This window comes from Trichechus manatus, unplaced genomic scaffold (genome assembly GCF_000243295.1).
Source record: "Trichechus manatus latirostris isolate Lorelei unplaced genomic scaffold, TriManLat1.0 scaffold00088, whole genome shotgun sequence".
Taxonomy (NCBI): Eukaryota; Metazoa; Chordata; class Mammalia; order Sirenia; family Trichechidae; genus Trichechus; species Trichechus manatus.
Window position 1 is genome coordinate 648084 of NW_004444024.1, and position 12376 is coordinate 660459.

A 12376-nucleotide genomic window follows, 5' to 3' on the forward strand; every position below is an offset into this window, starting at 1 on the left:
GCAAAAACCTGAGAATGCTGCCCTACAGCAACCACTGGGATTCTGGACTAGAAAATTTCCAGATGCTGCAGCACAATACACATCATTTGAAAGGCAATTACTTGCACCCTCTGAGCTACAAAATGCCAATAAGGGCTGCTCTGTCTGTGAGCAAGAGACATGGGTCACTCTGCCAGCAAGAAAGATATAGGCTGCAGATGGCTATGGGGCAGATTCCCTGGGGGAAAGGCCATGCACATAGCTGGCAAGTTGATTATATTGGACCAATGACATCAGTGGCACCAGGTGGTTACAAGTGGGTCCTCACAGGAATAGATACTTACTCTGGACTGGGCTTTGTATATCCCATGACAGATGCAAATGCCAAAAACACCATTAAAGGATTGGAACAAAAGATATTGTACCAATTGGGGCCAACAAGTTATATTTCATCTGACCAACAAAAATACTTTACAGCTCACAGGGGAAGCAATGGGCCAAAAAACATCATATTAAATGGACATACCATGTTGCATAACACCTTAAGAGTAATGGTTTGATAGAGAATTGGAATGGGCAATTGAAACATCTGTTATCTAAAACAGGGAGAAATAAGGCATGAAGGGCTGGCTCACACACATTCATGAGTGTGTGCTCATACTCACCATGAGAAGGGCAAAGGGAAGATCACCACTGGACAGATTCCTATGCTTCTCTGGTGGATCTGGGGAAGAGGGGGTGGGGGAGGATGCTGATGCCACTGTACAGTTCTTCCCCATATCATCTAAAATTATTTTATTTCTGCTGGATACTGCAGTCTCAGGACCGGGGACTCAGGTGCGGGTGCCGGAAGCAGGGGTGATCCCTAAGCAAGAGACTGCAACTATACCCCTGAACCTGTATACCAGAATTCCCAAGGGCCTGATAGGATGGATTGTACATTCTCATCTGACAAAATTGGGGTTGACAGTGAATACTGCCATATTGCCTAGTGCATGAGATAGCCCACTAGTGTTGCACCCATGTAACCCTACCTAACATGAACGGGAGTGGACTGAGGAGGAAGCACTTGCTAGACTGGTCTTGCCACCAGCAATCTGGACTGGCACAGCAGCTAAACCTGATATCCCTTCCCATGGTGGAAAAGTTTGGGTAAAAATAAAAGACAAAAGGAAGGAAGAAGAAATAATAGCTGAAGGTAAAGGAATGAACAAATGGGTTATGCAGTGGGGGAAACATAACACTATGCTGATACCTCAAAAGAGACTCTGAGCAAGGGAATAATCCTCTCTCAGTTAAATTTTATCAGAAGCCAGAAAGGGTGAGGATGAGATGACTTTTGGAGAATCTGACCAGATCAGATGGGACACCTGCAGCAGACCTGAATGGCTGGTACCTGAGTAACCTTACCCTGCGGACTCTTTGCCCTACAGAAGGACTAATTGCTAATGCCTGTTTTGGACTGGTAAAATGATTGGGAAGGGAAAGTTAATTCTTCAAGTATAAAAGGGCCAATGGCTAGAAGAGCCAAGGAGTGGCCTGCAGTGCAACAAATTGCTTAAGATGGCCCTTGTAGCTGTAGTCTTTGTGACTCACACACAGAGATTGAGTGGGACTATGCAAATAAGGTGTATAGAACCTGTGCTGCTTGGGGCTGTGTGTCATCTTGGCTAGGTCTTATTTCTCAGTATTGTAGGGTTGTCTTCCATTCTGTGATCTAATTATCCTCCATTTTGTGATGTGTTGTGAATCCTAGCCTCTATGCCTGTGGTTGTGTTAATGAGGCAGGGTTAGGGATATAACGTGAGTTACCACCTTACTACAGGGTGTGACTCAAGACACTACCCTTACTCTAGTCACTACCCTTACTAAAGGGCATGACTCAAGTCACTGCCTTCGCAAGTAGGGGAAGTTTCCTTGAGGGTGTGGTGTGCATCAAATGTATATAAATGCTCTAGGGAACTTCTCTCTCTCTCACTCTAGATCCTGCATCCAGTTCATGATCATCTAACCTATGGTTCTTGGACCTTGAGCCAGCAGCCTGCTCTCTGACCTGCCGATTCTGGGATTCGCTAGCTTCCACAGTCCCTTGAGCCAGCAGCCTATTGTCTGACCTGATTTGCCAGCTTCCACATCTTTGTGAGCCAGCAGCCTGTCTTCTGACCTGCCGGTTTGGGTTTGTCAGCCCCTGCAGCCACGTGGGTCTGCAGAAGCCTCCAGCCTGACGCCTGACCCATGGATTTGGGACTTGCCAGCCTCCATAACCACATGAGCCATTTCCCTGAGATATGGTTCCTGAGTTCTGTGAGACATTGCAGCAAATTACTTTACCCAAAGATGGGAGGGGCAGTGCTAATGGGAGGAGTAACTGATGTTAAAGATAATAGAGTAGGACAGTAGTTTGGAAAAGTTGGACATTTGTGACATCTTTAACCTCCACCTCATAGGAACCAGCTTTGTGCGGATCCTTATAAAAGAAATTATTCATTCAACACTATTTACAAACCTTAACCTTCCTTATCAAGTTATAGGAAAACAGAAAGGGAATCAACATGCATCAAATATATTCCCAGTCTCTTGCAAATTCCTTTGTCTTTTTTGACCTTCAAGTAGGAATTATTGTGTCCACTTAACAGACAAGGAAACTGGGGCACAGAAGTTAAATAATTTGTACAAGCTCTAAAAAGTAGCAGATCTAGGACTTGAACCTGGCTCCGTTTGACTCCAAATCTGCTGCTCTTTCCAATACACCATATAAGAAACCTACAACCATCACTTTGGGAGGAAATCTTTCTTACTCTTTCATGTTTCTGCAGTTCTTACATGTCTGTCTACTCCATGAACACCAATCCTTCATAGCTGCTTGGGATGAGTTTTCAGTGCATGTGTGTGGGAGACTGGGGGCTCCCAAGACACAGCTGGCCTTTCTTGACCAGTGCAGAGTGTTGATCTGTGGACTTCTCTGGGCTCCTGATGCTCAGGTTAGGGCTTAGCTCAGCAAGCTTTTGTGAACACGTATCAAAATGCTTATCTTTAGAGTGGAAGAAGACGATGACTATCAAAAGGGATGCTATGAGAATTAGGCACAGTAGGAGTCTGTGGGCCCAGGAAGCCCTGGATCCACAAAAAATCTTCCCCCAGGCTAAGGTCCCTGGGAATGATGAGGCTATGGGCTATATGCCTACCAGAGTAGCAAACAACATTACTTAGAAATCACCATGGTCACAGGAAATTGCTCATTGGAGCACTCCTTGTCCAATGTGTCCCCCTCCACTCTGCCCACAAGTGTGTGCTATTTAAGGATCCCAGCTCCTGCATACCTGCTAGTCTTTCAAGATGTATTTCTGAGCCCCTTTTCTGTGTCAGACCCCATGTCTTAGAGCATGTAGTGTTTAGAATGGGAGCTCCTTGACATTTTTAAGGAATGCAAACAATATCTACCCTTTATCGAAGGCTTATTATGTACCAGGTACCATGCTAAGTGCTTTATATATACTATCTCATTTAATTCTCAAAACAACCCTGTGAGGCAAGTAGAGTTGTTATCTCCATTTTACAGACTAGGAAACTGAGGTTCAGGGGGTTAGGAAATTTGTCCAAGTTCACACAGCGAATACACAGTTAAACCCAGATTTAAGCCCAGGGATTTCTGACTCTAAAATTCAACTTTTTACTCTGATTCCTTTACTGTAGAAAATAACTCACTCATTCATGCATCAAACACTAATGTGTATCTACTCTGTGCCTGATCCTAGGAACACCAAAATAAATTAGCAGAGGAAAAGGTTTGAACAGAGTTGGGCTTGAGGATTGGAGGATGAGAAATCAAAGGTTCAGGGAGAGTGAGGAAGCTACAGTAACTATCAGGGAGAGTTTATGACTCTCTCATGTACAGCAAAGGCGGGGGTGGGGAAGGGGGGACGGGAATGGGTGGGGGAGGTGGGAGGTGGAGAGAAAGGGGGGATGTTTGGATGGAGATCAACGAAGGAGGTCATCAATACATACATTTTTTCTTCAAGCACATCCATTATCTTATTTCATCTATACAACCACTCCACTTTCTGACAAATTAATCAAACATCCCTTGCTACCATTAAAAACCCAGGATTTAACTTTTGGGCAGAGCCCGTTTCAGTTTTGTATTGATAGAGGTGGTGGTGGAGGGGTAGTCCGCATACGTTTTCTGAGCATGAGCACCGCCCCTGCTATTCTGTATGAGATCCTCAGTTACTAGAGAAGTCCAGTTTCTAGAACATTGCTCGCCCCTCCTCCTCGTAATCAAGCTTCTGTTCTGGGAACAGAAGATAGGCAGTAAATAATAGGATACAAAGTGACAAGGCTGTAACAGAGGCCTGTCAGGAGCCATTAGTTCAACTTTGATTGACGAGGTTGGCAAGAGAGGAGGGTGCTGCGATTTCGGGCCTCCGGGGAGGGTCCTCCAGCTCCGCACGTGGTGTGGCCGGGAAGCGCGGGCAGGGCGACAGGGAAGCCTTCCCATCACCGCCCGCGGACTTGAGGGGCGGGGGGTTAAGGGAAGGGTAGAATAGTTACCATGCCATCCTGGAGCCTTCCTTCTGATTGGCCCGAGCTTCCGCAGCCGGAGTCTCTCGGGCCCAAGGAAGGGGGAGGAGCCTCGGTATGGCGTCAGCACTCCTCTCCCACACCCCGCCCGGTACACCCCAATCTAGCCACTCACCAGCCCACTTCGAGGTGCCCTGTGTGACGCCACGACTCTCTCCCACCCAACCGCGGCAGTGTGGGGGCGGGACTCCATGATCCCTTCCACCGCTCCTCCCCTTTTCCTCTCCCTAACTCTTCATGCCCCTCCTCTTCCCCCTAGTCTCTTCTCCCGAAGACCGCCCTCACGTTCTGTTTCGAAAGACTAGTTGCCCAATGAGTAACAGGGCGGGCCTAGAGTGGCGGCCTGGTCTGCCAATGCTCAGACAGCGAGGGCGGAGCGCTCGGAGCGAGCCTCTGACGGCGGGCGGCGTGTGACGCAGTCGGGCCCTCTGCGCTTTGCGCCTGGAGCGGCAGTCGGTAGCGGTGGTAGTGGCGGCGGCGGTTTCGAGGCGGCCGCGCGCTGCTCAGAGAGCGGCGGGTGACGAACCGGCCTGGACCGTCACTCCTGACACTTCCCCTGCCCCACCGCATCGCGGTAAGTCCCAAGCCGGAGCGGCGGCGGCCCGGGACCGGCAGGCTCCTCCCCTCAGGGCGGGCGGCTGCGCGGGGCGTCCCAGGCCCTCTCAGCGCCGAAGTCTCGCGCCCGTCGCGCACCTTCTACCATGAGGAAGGGGGCGGGGCCCGCGATCCTGCGACTCCCAGGCTTAGTTCTTCCGGCTCTGCGAGGGAATTGATGTGGTGGGATCTGGGCTGGGAGTGGGGGTGGGGGTCTCCAGTTGCAGCTCCCGCCGACTGAGCGCCCATTTAGCTGGTTGTACTCATTCATTCCCTTGGCGATGATAGGCGCCCCCGGTGGGCCGGCCTTTTGCAGAGACAGCTTCTTAAGACCCTGAATACGATCTCCCCAGACTTCCTTGGCAGTGGTGCAGAAATGGGCTTTATTTGCCTTGCCTTCTCCACGAGAGAAAGGTGGTAGTTGGGTGAGTTGGGATTTTGCTAGTTTTTAAGATAATATTTGAGAATTAGGGTCGGTTCAGTGGAGTAAAAGGTTTTTCTCTGTTTTCCCATGTAAACCGTGTAAAGCCAGATGAGAGAAAGATTGGGTTTTTGAATTACTGTAGTAATGAGGACCTTAGAAATTATTTGAGCCAGTCCCCTTCCCTGCATCCCGTGCAAGTTCTATAGATGGAGAAACCGAGGCTTGGAGAAAGGACGGGATTAAGTCAGATGTCTTGATTCAGTCTAGAAATTTTTTACCACACCACCCTCCTAGGGGGCCCCAGTTTTTCATTATTGAGGATTCTGGGGGTGGGGACGGTAGACATTCTGTAGTTAGTAGACGTAGTCTTAAATAGCGTTTTGGATTTGGGTGCTACTAGCTCTCTCCAGAATAAGGGAGAAGCTGCATTAGTGGTACCCTTGCCTAGACTGATAGAACTAAACTCAAAAGTTGGTTACAGAACGTTAGTGGTGTTATGTATTGGAAACGAATTGATAAAACTGCAAGTCATTGGCTAGTTTCCTGTTCTAGATCTGAAATTTTGACCTGCGTTAGCGGCTGTGGATTCAGAAGAAGAGTCCAGTTAGTGACCCACAACAGTATTGGAATCGATAGCAAGAAATATAGGCAAGACTTAGAAAGCTAGGCAGCGGTCACTTTGTAATTCTAGTGCCTTGGAACTCCATGGTTCCTCTTTGGCGCAAAATTCAAAATAAAGTACTTTAATAGAATAAGATGAGGGAATTAAACCCCGATTTGGAGGAAGAAACTAACTGCAAGAAAAGAAAAGAACAATGATTATCCCGTTGGCAGTCTTATAAATTCAGAAAGAAACATTTGTGAACTGGATGACAGATGGTATGTTTACTTGGTGAAAAAAGTTAGGATATCAAAGCCAGAAATTGGACAGGATGGAGGTACTGGACGTAAATACTTTGATAAAATTATTATTTTTTACTCTTCATTTAAGATTAGAAATTGAATTACTAGTTTTACCACTTTGGTCCATTCCAGTCAGTCAGATTGTTACTTCTTGTTTACATGACAGAGCAAAAACTGAAAAACAGTAGTGTATGATGAGAGCAGACAAGAACTGTAGTGTAAATACTAAGATGTAAACAGTTTATGTTTTCTGTGACATTTTCTCAGTTCATTACTCTCTTCTGGGAAGCCTTCCCTGGCATTCTTTCCCCTTCAAGCTTCCGTAGCACTTATTTGATACTTCTATTTATAGCACATATAGTTTTGCATTTTAGCTGTTTACTTTTTTTTTATTGTATTACACGGTGGTAAAATGTTTTTGTTTTGACTTTATATTCAGGTTATTTGGCACATAGTAGTCCCTTAGCGTGTTTGCTTGAATGAATAAACAAATACGGAGGAGTTACCTAAAAATAATCATAAGAGAGTCTGGGTGTTTATGTGCTCCTGAAACGTGGGGCCCAGATAAGAGGATCTGTATAGTTTATATACTGCATAGTGTTTCGGTAGCTGAATTTGTTCTTGTCTCCTAGCTCCTAGATAGCTAAGAGCAAGTAGAATTTTTAGGGAACCAAACTCACTGGCAGATTAGAAAAAAATTAGTTGTATTATTTTATTGTATTACATTGTCGGTTATATTATTTATATGGTGGCAGTTAACCGGGAAGTAAGGGATAGTAGTTCTGATGTTTATTTACAATAAAGAGCACATCTGTAATTATGCAGTTTCTTGAAAGATTAGGAGACTGAGGAATTTGGAGTTTTAAAAGTAGGTATTAGAGGCAAGCATTGTGTCGGAAGTGGAGTTAGAACCCACGCCTCCATTCCGAGACCAGAATGTCTACAGGCAAGGTGCATACCTTGAGTCTTACCCCTTAGACTACTTGGCCATCCTGACAAGTACAGCCAGAATGCTCCTTAGAAGCAAGGATGACGAGACTTCGTCTTACTACTTTGGATGTGTTATCAGGAAGGACCAGTCCCTGGAGGAGGACATCATGCTTGGCAAAGTCGGGGGTCAGAGAAAGAGGAAGACCCTCAATGAGATGGATTGGCACAGCGGCTGCAACAATGGGCTTAAACAGAGCAACAATTGTGAGGGTGACGTAGGACTGGGCAGTGTTTTGTTCTGTTGTACGTAAGGTCGCTGTGGGTCGAGACCGACTTGACGACACCTAACAACAGCAACATTAGAGGCAAGTATTTGAATAACATTTCTTGAGAATTTGGTACATCTGTTCGTGTTTGAAATTGACCTCAAGTATCTGACAGGGTATGTCTCTAGAGCAAGATTTCTCTGTCCGGCACTATGAACATTTTGGACCAAATAATTCTTCATTGTGGGGGCTGTCGTGTGTATTTTAGGGTGTTTAGTAGCATACTTGGCCTCTACACACTCAATGCCCTTAGCCCCCCAAGTTACAACAACTGAGAATGTCTCCAGACATTATCAAATGTCCCGAGAGGCAAAATTATCCCCGATAGACACCACTGCTCTAGAGAAAACATTTCCAGTATTTCAATAAAATGCCTTTATCTTGCCAAGTGTTTGCTTGTAAAGTTCATCAGTAAGTTGTATTTTTAAAAAATTATACTTGAAAAACCCTTAAATTGCCAGGGTCTGGTACTTGGGAATCAGAAGAGCTAAGAGTCCAGGGGTCACTTTTAGTTTCTCCTTTGGTTTCTGTGATAGCCTCCTTTTCTGTGGAAATCAAGGTCTTGTTTGAAAGGGGATAGGCTGTTGGGTAAATAAATATTTCTGTTTTTGTGAGAGAGAGCAAAAGAGCTTGTAGTTGAATTGATATAATTAAATGTGATGTTACATGATTGCATTATCTTTCCGTTTCACTTATAGACTTGATGCCACATGAATATGCATTGGTCAAAGTCTTGTGCCGCTGTGCAAACTAATTTTATAAATACTGAGAATTACTTGCCATATTGTAGAATTTGTACTTAATTCAGTGTAATGAGAAACCATTGCAGTTTTTTTAGTAGAACAAAAATGATTTCTTAAAATATAGTTCTAATTAGGTAAGTCTGAAACTAAGACTGGTTTTAAGCTGGTGTGGCTAGTTGGGTAGATTGGAAGATGTGAAACTGGAGGCAGGCAGACGAGTTAGGAAGAAGCTTTAACAATAGTCCCACCATCCGTCAGTTTTGTCAAACTTTGTAGCTTTTGTGTTGCTAGGATGCTGGAAGGTGTCCCACTGGTATAACAAATACCAACAGGGTCACCCATGATGGACAGATTTCAGACAGACTAGGAAGACAGGCATGGCAATCTACTAAAAATTAGCCAGTGAAGACCTTATGGATCACAACAGAACATTGTCCAACTCACTTGCATTGGACACATCATCAGGAGGGATTGATTGCTGCTGCTGTTAGTTGTTGTCAAGTCGATTCCAACTTGCTAAAGGAGGACATGTTTGGTGAAATAGAGGGTCTGTGAGGGCGAGAGAGACCCTCAGTGAGATGGATTGGCACAGTAGCTGCAACAGTGTACTTGAACTTGCCAGCAATGGTGACAGTGACACAAGAGCAGGCAACATGAGATTGTCATGAGTTGGACTTCACTTGATGGCAGCTGTCTATCTGTTTGTCTATCTGTAATAGTCTAGGATAGCAGTTCTCAAACTTTTTGGTCTCTGGACTTCTTTATACTTTTAAAAATTACAGAGGACCCCAAACAACTTTTGTTTACAGGGTTATATCTGTTGATATTTACTGTATTAGAAATTATAACAAAATTTTTAATATGATCAAATTAATAATAATAATTAACTTATGTTCGACATAAGTAACACAGTTGTCATGAAAAATAACTGAAAAGATAGAATGGTGGCATTATTTTACATTTTTGCAAATCTCTTTAATGTTTGGTTTAATAGAAGACAGCTGGATTTTCAGGTCTTCTTTTGCATTCAGACTGTTGATATGTTGTTTTGGTTGAAGTATATGAAAAAAATCCAGCCTCAGAAAGGTATGTATTTGGAAAAGGGTGGAGTCTTTTAATAGCCATTTTGCATAATTGTAGATACTCTTCTTTGACACTATACCCAAACTTGACAAGTAGTTTTTTTTCTTAAAGGTTGCAGTATGGAATCTGAAACGATTTCACTGAACTTTTTGTACTTTGTTACATTAAAATGTACTGGTCATTTGGAAATTATTGGTTCACTGAGTTAGCCAGATCTTCCGAATGTTGACAAATTTCATTATACAGTTGTTAGTATTACCACCCATCTCATCGGATGTCTTTTTTAAGAATTTGGAAGCTGACAAGCTCATAATGACAAACACAAGTTTTCCAGAATTCTGATTTTTGCTTCAAGACCAAGTAACCAGTTTGTCATTCACTCTTTGAAATAAAAATAGTGTTCCATGAAGAAAATTGGCTAGTTCACTCCCTAATCAGTCACGTAAGTGCTTTTCCTTGAGACAGCCCTTTTTTTCAGTATCCAGAAGTGCTTTATGAGTTGTTCCCGTTTCATCGCAAAGAATAATCACTCAGAAGTTGAGAATTAATTAAATTAGTAATTTTTACTGCTTCATAAAGGACATTCTTAAGTGAAAGTGGAATCTTTTTTTCGTACTGTTAAGTACGTGTCAGTGAAGAATTATATAACTGCTAGTATAGTATAGGATCATTGCTTTGGTTCATGCTGAGGTTCCAGCACCATTGCCTTTGCACCTCAGTGCAGAGATTAACACAGTAAAAAATTATATTTTAGTATTATGAAAATAGTTTTGACTTCATTTAGTTGTTGTGGTTGTTGTTAGCTGCCATCAGTCAAGTCAACTCCAACTCATGGTGACATTATGTACAACAGAATGAAATGTTGCCTGGTCCTGTAGCATCCTCACAGTTGCCAGCCTGTTCAAGTCCATTGTTGTGACTGTTATACCAGTCCTCTCCGAAGGTCTCCCCTACCCTCATTAGCCCTGTACTTCACCAAACATGACGTCCTCTAGTATCATGTTTGGTGAAGTAGAGGGCTAATGATCCCTCCTGATGACATATCCAAAGCAAGTGAGTTGGACAGTGTTGTGTTGTGATCCATAAGATTTTCATTGGCTACCTTTTTGAAGTAGATCACCAGGCCTTTCTTCCTAGTGTGAAAGCTCTGTTGAAATCTGTCCATCATCGGTGACCGTGTTGGTATTTGAAATACTGGTGGCATAGCCTCCAGCATCACAGCAACACAAAGGCCACCACAGTGTGACAGACTGACAGACAGGTGGTGATTGACCTCACGGACCCCCTGAAAGGGACTTCTAGGGGCCTGTGGATCACCCTGCTCTAGGGCAATGATTTTTCACACTGGTTCATACAGCCCCTAAGCTTCCTTGGAGAGCTGAGCTGGTGGGGCTCTACTGTACCCACCCCCAATTTATTTCAGCTAGAGCAGCTTTTGCTTTTGTCTGTGTTATGTATTGGGTTACATAGCTAAAAGTGTTAGGAAAAAACACTGGTCAAGGGAAAAAGAATCGAGCTCCTGAATTAGGGCTGTCTGTAGCAGGAAGGGAACAGTTTGTCTTCCATGAATACATGTTGCGTTCACTCATCACTTCACACTGTTTGGTCTTACTTCCACGTGCTCTTTTAACGCAAAGGTTACTGGTATCTGCACATATAGCCCTTCTTGCAGAATAAGCTTCTTAAGGAATGGGCAAATTGATTTTGTAAGTTTAAAAGATGGGTACTTACTGTCTGGGGTTTTAAAAGCTAGTGAGCGGCCATTAAGATGCATCTGTTGGCCCCAACCCACCTGGAGCAGAGGAGAATGAAGAACACCAAAGACACAAGGAAAATATTAGCCCAAGAGACAGAGAAGGGCCACAAAAACCAGAGACTCCATCAGCCTGAGACCAGAAGAACTGGATGGTGCCTAGCTACCATCAGTGACTGCCCTGACGGAACACAACAGAGAGTCCCTGACAGAGCAGGAGAAAAGTAGGATGCAGAACTCAAATTCTAGTAAAAAGACCTGACTTAATGTTTTGATTGAGACTGGAAGGACCCGGGAAGACATGGCCCCCAGACTCTCTGTTAGCCCAGCACTAAAACCATTCTGGAGGCCAACTCTTCAGACAAAGATTAGAGTGGACTATGGGACATAAAATGATACTCGTGAAGAGAGTGCTTTTTAGCTCAAGTAGATACGTGAGACTAAATGGGCAGCTCCTGTCTGGAGGTTAGATGAGAAGGCAAAAAGGGACGGGCTGGTTGAGTGGACACAGGAAATCCGAGGTGGAAAGGAGGAGTATGCTGTCACATTATGTGGAGAACAGCTAGGGTCGCATAACAATGTGTGTATAAATTTTTGGATGAGAAACTAACTTGAACTGTAAATGTTCGCTTAAAGTACAAAAAAAAAGGATGAGTACTTAGGAATGAGGAGAGAGGTATGAGGTGAGTGGAAAAGAATGAGTGAACAGAGTGACAGTACATTGGGAGTGGTGATGTTTGTTTTTGTTGTTTGCGGTGGTGCTTAATGGTTGTGCTAAGAGGTCAGTGGGTGGCACTTATGTATTAGGAAATAAGAAATCGTATTAGGAATGAAGTTCTAGTTAGGTGTTGACTAGCCAAGGTTTAGAGTGAGGGAAAAAGGTTTATTATTAAAATTTTTTCTAATTAAAAAATACTGTAAAATATCTGTTGAAAAACGAAACAAAAAGTAAGCTTTTGATGACCTTTCATTTGAGGCAGCTTTGTGTTTCTAACACTCCTTTCATGTAGGCTACATAACCTCCATTGTTCAGATGCAGAAAGTGAGGGTTAAAAGGTTG

General features: G+C 43.9%; 2 protein-coding genes across 9 annotated transcripts in view; one reads left to right on the plus strand and one right to left on the minus strand.

The window, feature by feature from the left end:
- The window catches only part of PGAP2 (post-GPI attachment to proteins 2), a 30886-nt gene extending 26308 nt beyond the window's left edge, over nt 1-4578 (minus strand). Inside the window, exons 1-2 of one of the 2 annotated variants that reach the window (XR_002824923.1) lie at nt 4531-4578; nt 645-703 (exon numbers count right to left, since the gene is read on the minus strand). The gene's annotated coding sequence lies outside the window, so the exon portion shown is untranslated. Of the gene's footprint in view, nt 1-644; nt 704-4530 lie in introns of those variants that run through there. The other variant, XM_023736508.1, reaches the window with a different exon arrangement.
- A 145-nt stretch (nt 4579-4723) lies between these two features.
- NUP98 (nucleoporin 98 and 96 precursor) overlaps nt 4724-12376 on the plus strand; it is a 124818-nt gene continuing 117165 nt past the window's right edge. The window contains exon 1 of one of the 7 annotated variants that reach the window (XM_004381928.2): nt 4724-5134. The gene's annotated coding sequence lies outside the window, so the exon portion shown is untranslated. Of the gene's footprint in view, nt 5135-5202; nt 6458-7716; nt 7777-12376 lie in introns of those variants that run through there. The other 6 variants (XM_023736510.1, XM_023736512.1, XM_004381930.2 and 3 more) reach the window with 6 other exon arrangements.